The following is a 9,272-nucleotide window of genomic DNA, read 5'->3' as shown; positions in this document are numbered from 1 at the left end:
CCTGGCCGAACTTACGGCCGTATATACTTGTTAATATTATTTTTATCATAGTTACATCAACTCTCTCGTTGTATCGCTTCTACTCGACATGGCCCTCTGGGCTATGGGTCTTATCCCGTGTAATAGTTCTCTAGTTTTAACTATTGTTTCGACTCCCATAGGGATTTCCTACCATCGTTCCCTATCACTTTGTGCGTTTCTAGTCTTCTTTCTTCCTGCTCAGTCTACGTGGGTTATCAAGACCTCACATTATTCTACAGCCAAAAACAACTTCGTTATATCATTGTCTGCATGTTCGTGTAAAATCATAAAACTGCAATAATATATCAGGAACAAAAATCGAAATATATGGATAAACATTTTAAGGCAAAAATAATAAAAGAAAATAATATAATAAAAGATTTAAAAAAAAAAAAAAAAAAAAACTTTCCCATACCGGGAATCGAACCCGGGCCTTCTGGGTGAAAGCCAGATATCCTAGCCACTAGACCATATGGGATATAGGGAACTGTGAACCATTTTCGCTTTAAGTACCAAGACACCTAGCGGCTATAACACAAACTAAGAGGAAAGTAAAGAAAACCACCATAATATTGGTATTGCAACCAAATCAATCCAGATGTCACCTTAGTATATTTAGTAGGATATTGCCAGCTGCAAATTTTAAATTATCGAGGTGAAATCAAATTCGCTTTATCGATAACTTTGTTAAAAACACCATACAATAGCCAACACCTTACGAAGCACATGTTCGTTGCAACCATCATAGCTGAAAAAATGTTCACCACACATTTATAAAATTCTTATATGATTTACATTTGCAATAAAAAAAAAAAAATAAAAGTGAATTATAACGTAACCATAATGCTTAGTATTAAGTTCTTTTCTTTGAGAAACGAATATCAGTATTTATAACAGTGAATTGGATGTTTGGAACACAACTTATTTGGGATAGAAAATATCATTTTTCAAAATTTAATATTAGAGTAGAATAAAAACGTGTAATATCTTGTTATTTGCAAATACAGGAATGTTCACGAGACTAGGCAACAAAAATGCCTAGTGGTGAGTTCAAAAATTTGGTAAGCCATGGCAACACTAGGTCTAGTTTATAAATTCGCAAAACGCACAATTTTGAATTGTCAATAACTTTTGAAACATTCCATGTTTCGTCATAAAATTTCTTCCAATTAAATGTCCTATCCATAAACTATCCCAGCAAAAAAATATTTCAGCAGTAAAATTTAGTTGCGCTTTTTGGTATACAATAAAGTAGGCAGTGCATCCACACTGCATGTATCGGTGGCAATAACGTAAACGAGTAATCAAATTAGTTTATGATCATTCGTTGACGTTATTGCAACCAATTCATGCCGTATAGATGCACGAAAAGTAGTGATGTTTTCCTTCATACCAATAAAAATATTGCTCACTTCTGAGCAATATTGTTATTGAAATGAGCAATTATATCAGCGCTATGTAGAAGCTGCTCTAAATCGGGACATCGCCCCCAAAATCAGCGATGATTCGGTTGTTTTGTAAGCAGTTGTTACTGCCTCTCTCCCTTACAATCCTGCTGAAATAGTGCTCCATTGTTTGCTGGATGTATACAAATTTCGTATTATATATTAATGTAGGTCAGAAAATAGAGGTTTGCGTTTTGCGGATTTGTTGCGCTGCTACCCCTGGTTTTTTGTCTTCCCATAAGAAATGCTTATAAGCAAGTGTTCCAATTTCTCCTATCGCTATGGTTATATACATATTTGAAAATGAGTCCTAATTTCCTAAGTATGGTGAAGCAAAAACGTACGAAGCTGATGGAAACAAAACTGTACCTTAAATGATGTAGAAAAAAGCAGTACAAAAACCATATTGTTTTTTTTTTTTTTTTTTTGAGTATTGTTTTCAATACATTCACAAAATCAGTACATAGAGAAAATAACCAAAAACCTGTACGTTTACTAATTAAACGTGTACATCTGGAAAGCCATATAGCGTTTTTTTACATACTCATAGAGCAAAATCGAGAGATAAGAATAGAAACCACTGTGTGCTAACAGGTTGGCTGATAAGTCCCCGGTCTGACATATAGATGGCGTCACTAGTATTAAATGCATATTATTTTTATATAGTACCAACCTTCAAATGATTCGTGTCAAAATTTGACGTCTGTAAGTCAATTAGTTTGTGAGATAGAGCGTCTTTTGTGAAGCAACTTTTATTATTGTGAAAAAAATGGAAAAAAGGAATTTCATGTTTTGATAAAATACTGTTTTCTGAAGGGAAAAAATACGGTGGAAGCAAAAGCTTGGCTTGATAATGAGTTTCCGGACTCTGCCCTGGGAAATCAACAATAATTGATTGGTATGCAAAATTCAAGCGTGGAGAAATGAGCACGGAGGACGGTGAACGCAGTGGACGCCCGAAAGAGGTGGTTACCGACGAAAACATCAAAAAAATCCACAAAATGATTTTGAATGACCGTAAAATGAAGTTGATCGAGATAACAGAGGCCTTAAAGATATCAAAGGAACGTGTTGGGCATATCATTCATCAATATTTGGATATGCGGATGCTCTGTGCAAAATGGGTGCCGCGCGAGCTCACATTTGACCAAAAACAACAGCGTGTTGATGATTCTGAGCGGTGTTTGCAGCTGTTAACTCGTAATATACCCGAGTTTTTCCGTCGATATGTGACAATGGATGAAACATGGTTCCATCACTACACTCCTGAGTCCAATCGACAGTCGGCTGAGTGGGTCTCCGAAGCGTGGAAAGACTCAAAAGTCCGCTGGCAAAGTAATGGCCTCTGTTTTTTGGGATGCGCACGGAATAATTTTTATCGATTATCTTGAGAAGGGACTATTATATGGCGTTATTGGAGCGTTTGAAGGTCGAAATCGCGGCAAAACGGCCCCATATGAAGAAGAAAAAAGTGTTGTTTCACCAAGACAACGCACCGTGCCACAAGTCATTGAGAACGATGGCAAAAATTCATGAATTGGGCTTCGAATTGCTTCCCAGCGACTTTTTCTTGTTCTCAGACCTCAAAAGGATGCTCGCAGGGAAAAAATTTGGCTGCAATGAAGAGGTGATCGCCGAAACTGAGGCCTATTTTGAGGCAAAACCGAAGGAGTACTACCAAAATGGTATCAAAAAATTGGAAGGTCGTTATAAACGTTGTATCGCTCTTGAAGGGAACTATGTTGAATAATAAAAACGAATTTTGACAAAAAAATGTGGGTTTCTTTGTTGGACCGGGGACTTATCAGCCAACCTGTTAATGTAAACCATATTAAAAAAACTTCATTGACAAAAGTCGTACGACACCACATCTGAAAAGTTAATGTGAGAAAAATAACTTCCCATACCGGGAATCGAACCCGGGCCTTCTGGGTGAAAGCCAGATATCCTAGCCACTAGACCATATGGGATATATGTTTAATAAATTGAGATTATTTATGGCCTCGATCATCCTGCCAGCAATCCAAAATGTATTTCACAACCATCATTGAAACTTAATTGTGATATTTTCTTGCATTTATCATTAGTATTATATTTACTAGAGCATTGCATGAGAACATTCATTCATAGCGCACACAACTGAACTCATGAAACGGTTCGAGAAGACTGAATAATCTTCATTGATCGAATGAATAGAATGAATACTCTGGCTTGACCGAATCGGTTCGAATGAATGTAAATGTATGAATGAGACATGGTTTGAATCAAACCCATTAAATCAGTATCGAGTGAATGCTGTTGTGACGTCACATCATTGAACTTGTGCATTTGTTTCAATTCTCGGTCGCAAGCAAACATTCGATTGCATTTGGTGAAACGAGATAACCGAGAATACTCGAACATTAAACGGGAGTTTCGGGAATTTGAATAGTTCTCGAGTATGTTATGACAAAATATGGAATCATGCTTAATGAGAAAAGAAGTCATTCAGTTTGTGTTTCGTAAGATATAAGGTGTATTTATAAGTTAGCTTATTGAGGATAAAATGAATAATTCTAACAAGGTAAATGTTTAAATTTGTTATGTTTTTTTATGTAACTAGCAAAAGTATTTTTTTTTTGTGTTTTTTGTTTGTTTTTTATACCCACCACCATAGGATGGGGCTTTCTATTAACTTTGTCATTCTGTTTGTAACACATCGAAATATTGCTCTAAGACCGCATAAAGTATATATAGTCTGGGTTGGGGTGAAATTCTGAGTCGATCTACGCATGTCCGTCCGTCTGTTGAAATCACGCTAGCTTTCGAACAAAACAAGCTATAGACTTGAAACTTGGATTAAGTAGTTATTGATTTAGGTCGGATGGCACTGCAAATGGGCCATATTTTATTAAAATTTGATTTCTATAGAAAATTCTATTTCTATAAAAAGTTTTATCAAAAATTTCATTTCTATAGAAAATTTTATCAATATTTTACTTCTATAAAAATTTTGTCAACATCTAATTTCTATAAATAATTTTATGAACATTTTATTTCTTTAGAAAATTTTATCAAAATTTTATTTCTATAGAAAATTTTGTCAAAATTTCATTTCTATAGAAAATTTTGTCACAATTTTTTTCTATAGAAAATGTTGTCAAAATTTTATTTCTGTAGAAAATTTTGTCAATTTTTTTTATAGAAAAATCTGTCAAAATTTTATTTATATAGAAAATTTTGTCTAAATTTTATTTCTATAGAAAATTTTGTCTAAATTTTATTTCTTTAGAAAATTTTGTTAAGATTTTATCAACATTTTATTTCTATAGAAAATTTTGCCAAAATACTTCTATAAATATTTTGTCAAAATTTTATTACTATAGAAAGTTTTGTCAAAATTTTATTTCTTTAGAAAATTATGTCAAAATGTTAATTGTATAGAAAATTATGTCAAAATTTTATTTCTTTAGAAAATTATATCAACATTTTATTTCTATAGAAAATCATATCACAATTTTATTTCTATATAAAATTTTGTCAAAATTGCATTTCTATAGAAAATTTTATCAACATCTTACTTCTATAAAAATTTTGTCAAAATTTTATTTCTTTAGAAAATTTAGTCAAAATTTTATTTCTATAGAACATTTTGTGAATATTTCATTTCTATAGACCTGGGATGGTCTGTAAAAAACTTTTTTAGGTTTAGTACTGTCGCAAAGTTGCAAACGTCGTAAACGTCACAAACGCGTCGTGAATGTAGAAAATGTAACAAACGTCGCAAACTCAAAATACTTCAGTCGCGTCAGTTATCAGCCAGCGAATTTGATGATATCTAAGACGATGATATGTGCGAAGAAGTTTCAATTCTCAGTAATGCTCATAAAAGTATTAACGAATTTAAATAAATAATTTTATTATTATTCTGAAGCATATCAATGGGGACTTCAAGCAAAAATCATTATGTACTACTTATGTCTTGCATTAATGAGCTGCTGTTAGAGATAATTTTTTAAAATCGCTTTTTGAGTTGTTGGAGTTCATTTCCGTACTAAATAAAATTTTAACGTTTTGCAGTGGTGGCATATACAACAAAATAATTTGCCTTTATTATATAAATTGAGTTGTTTTGTATTTGCAACACCAGCAAGTAGTGCGCCGTCCGAGAGAGTTTTCTCTTTATCCAGAAATCTGCTGTCGGAAAAAAGATCAATACTTGGATGGAACGATTTAGCCGTTAATGAGCTTATGTTCATAAATTTTAATATGGACAGAGATGAATTAGGTGCTGCTATGAATTTGGAAATGAATTAATATAAATATATAAAAAATAATAATAATAATAATTTTATACAAATTACTATTATTACAATTTTAATTTATTTTTATGCCAAAAAATCGAAGGAAATTTAAACTGTATTTATGTACAGCTATGAATTTGGATATTAATTAATATAAATATATATAAAATAATAATAATTTTATAGAAATTATTATTATAATTTTCAAAGAACATTAATTTATTTTTATGTCAAAAAAAATCGAAGAAAATTTAAAATGTATTTATATACAGCTATGAATTTGAAAATTAATTAATATAAATATATATAAAATAATAATAATTTTATACAAATTATTATTATAATTTTGAAAGAATATTAATTTATTTTTATACCAAAAAAGGTCGAAGAAAATTTAAAATGTATTTATAATATAGATCTCATAAACTTATTTTGAATAAGTTTGGTATTGAATACCATTTTATTTTATTTTTTTTATTTAGTTATTTATTATTTTAATTTGTATCTTGAATTAATAGTTTAAGTCCACTAATAAAACTTTAACGACAATTGAAAAATCATTGAACGTCAAATTTCTTGAAAAAATATTTTGGTATGACAATTTTTTTTTCCTTTAAATATGACTCTTATTTTTTTATACGAAAAGTCCCAAAAATATCATCCCAAATGTTTCTCTTAAAAACTAGAGCAATATTTTGTTTTGCTGTTAATACATTTTTACATAGAACCGCAGAAGATTTTGCCCACTGTTTGTTTCTTTTTCTTACTTCACACACAAACCCCTTTCCATCAACTTACAACTAAACAAACGTACAATACATATAAAAGTTGTTGTTATTGTTACTACGTGAGGGCAAAAAAAGATTCGAAATCCTCGATTACTTCACAATGTTTTCGAAAACAAATTGACTCGTTGTGTTTGATCCCGAAGACTGAAGTTGTTTGATTGACCGTTTCATACACCACAAACGAGAACGAGTTATGGTTGTATTCGAACTTACAAACATCGGTCCAAACGGGAACGACTACAAATCTCTACCTTACTTGTTGGGCTTCGAAATGTTCTCGAACACAAAAATATATGACCGATGCAATGCTCTAATATTTACATTTTTGGAAGAAATAATCTTTATTATATAGGAGGCTAAAGTTTATTCGATATGAGCAAGGTCGAATGTGAAAACATTTTGGAACATCGTTTTTATGTTAGCCTCATCTCAATACACGCTGGTTCCCCATCCAAATTAATTACTATAACTACCATTACAATTCTAATACGAGCTTATTGGACATGAAGATTAAGATATTGGTATTATTAAGTTACCCAGCGAAAAATTTTGGTAGTTCTTCTTAAGGCACAACTTTAAAAGCACTTCCAAAAATGTCCTCCCAAGGATGTTCTCTAGTTTAACTACACAAGAAAAAAATGCTAAATCCTTTCCAGAAAAATTGCGAATTTTTGAAAATGTTTTATCACAAAAGTTCCAGACAAGCGTTATAATGCATTAAAAATCATAAAAATGTTTAAAAATTAGTTATTTGTCAAAATATAACAAAATTTCTTAATTCATATCCAAATCACTGGATTCGCATAACACCTTAAGAAGTGATGCAAATTCAGTGCAACGGCTGTTGAATTGGTGGACATCCATCCTATGACAAGCCCATGTCAAATTCATCGCTTCTGCGTCAATTTGGCAACACTTCCGCATCCAAATAGATTATTTTCACTACTTTTTGACGATGGATATTGAAAACGATGCCAGATACCACTGTCACCAGTTTGACTATGCATATGTTTCAGTTGGCTAATACACTTTTAATAATATCTGGCCGCTTGAGATGATTCAATTTGAGTCTAATATGTTAATGTAAGGCATCATAACTTTCTAATTGCAAGTAAATCGATATTTTAAGATTGGTTAATCAATTTTTCGTACAACTGTTTAAAACACTTCAATTTAATTTTTAATTAGATTAATTTCTAGCCAAAATGTATGTAGGTTCGTCTTCGTCAAAAATCGATCCCCTCTGCTGCTATATCCGCTATTTATTATCAACCTGCTCAAAAAATTATTCCCATACCGGGAATCGAACCCGGGCCTTCTGGGTGAAAGCCAGATATCCTAGCCACTAGACCATATGGGATATTGAGAATAAATCTTTTATTTGCAATCCATTAAACTAAATAAAATCATATTCATGGGTGGGCCGATAAGTACTTAAATAATTTATTCCCGTGCAGTATATTCTCGTAAGCCACTACCGTCAAAATACTATACAGAGATGGTATTTTTGGTTTTACTACATCTGAATGTGAGAGTATCTACGTAGTTTTTTTTCTTCTTATGTGCTAAGTACTTTCCTTGTATATCACATCACCAGTAAAATAAATATTCGCTACATACGAAAAGGTCAACGCTTTCCCAATTTTTATATATGGCATATCTAATAGTCGTTGTATTTTTCATATCTTCTCAAATGTGATCAACCATAAGCTAGTCTCTTTAAAAAGAAAATTGCCCCCATCAAGACATTCAGGTTGGAAATGCAGTGACCATTCTCTTCTGCGTCTTGCAAAACGCATTTACCGGCCAGTGACTGCTTGAGTGACATTGATGGATCATACAAAACGTTCAACCGTATTCATAAAGCACATATTTATTTCCTTAAATTATAGCGCCAGAAACATACAAATTGGTAGATATACCTACATAAACATTTGATAAATGTTTATGTGTCCCTTATTTATGAATTGTTAATTAAAATAAATTGTTCATCGAAAAACCCCTAAGGTAAGGGGGTTTTCCGATAGCCTCTAGTGGCCAGTGCCCGTATAAATAAGTTTATTATAATTTGTATTATAATAAATAAGTTATAAACAAGTAAGTAAATTCTAAAGTCGGGCGGGGCCGACTATATAATACCCTTCACCACTTTGTAGATCAAAGTTTGTGTTAACATATGTATATTCCCATATACAAATATTGATATCTTAACCGGTTTGCAGACAATTTTTTGTACTTCTACAAAATCTCTAGAACTAAAATTTTAAATCGGCTTATGCCCTGGGATGAAGCACAATGTTACCACAGTGTGACGCAGGGTATAAATCGTTCCCTCAATAAAACAATAGTGTATAATTTTTTTGTCGTTTCGAGAAAATCGAGTTTGAAGTTTTTGTAAAAATAGACTTTTGGGAAAAGCGTCATATTTCAGAAAATTATCGGTGTTTTCAACTTCTTATAACTTAACTATGTGGTGGAATAACCAGACTATTGGTAGATGATATTCTAGTAAGCTATAACAGCATTAATTGCAATTAAATAACATTCAAAATGCCATGATGTCATATAGGTTAATTTATTTATTTTAGAATCTATATGAAAATCATACACTATTTTATTTTGTAGGGTATACACTATTTTATTTAAATTTTTTGCGCCATTTATCATGAAGTATTTTAATTTGCCGGACGAATGTTCATGTAATAAAAAAAGTATTCGTACTAAATAATCCATTT

At 31.7% G+C, this 9,272-nt stretch overlaps 3 non-coding genes across 3 annotated transcripts; all 3 read right to left on the bottom strand.

The window, feature by feature from the left end:
* Window positions 1-427: 427 nt before the first annotated feature.
* Window positions 428-499, bottom strand: TRNAE-UUC (transfer RNA glutamic acid (anticodon UUC)). Its single transcript has one exon. It is a non-coding gene; the product is annotated as a tRNA-Glu (tRNA).
* Window positions 500-3,364: 2,865 nt separating this feature from the next.
* TRNAE-UUC (transfer RNA glutamic acid (anticodon UUC)) lies at window positions 3,365-3,436 on the bottom strand. Its single transcript has one exon. It is a non-coding gene; the product is annotated as a tRNA-Glu (tRNA).
* Window positions 3,437-7,825: 4,389 nt separating this feature from the next.
* TRNAE-UUC (transfer RNA glutamic acid (anticodon UUC)) lies at window positions 7,826-7,897 on the bottom strand. Its single transcript has one exon. It is a non-coding gene; the product is annotated as a tRNA-Glu (tRNA).
* Between the last annotated feature and the right edge of the window lie 1,375 nt (window positions 7,898-9,272).

Source organism: Haematobia irritans, chromosome 5 (genome assembly GCF_050003625.1).
Source record: "Haematobia irritans isolate KBUSLIRL chromosome 5, ASM5000362v1, whole genome shotgun sequence".
In the NCBI taxonomy this organism is placed as follows: Eukaryota; Metazoa; Arthropoda; class Insecta; order Diptera; family Muscidae; genus Haematobia; species Haematobia irritans.
The sequence above is the reverse complement of the archived record's forward strand: the minus strand, read 5'-3'. Positions and strand labels throughout refer to the sequence as shown.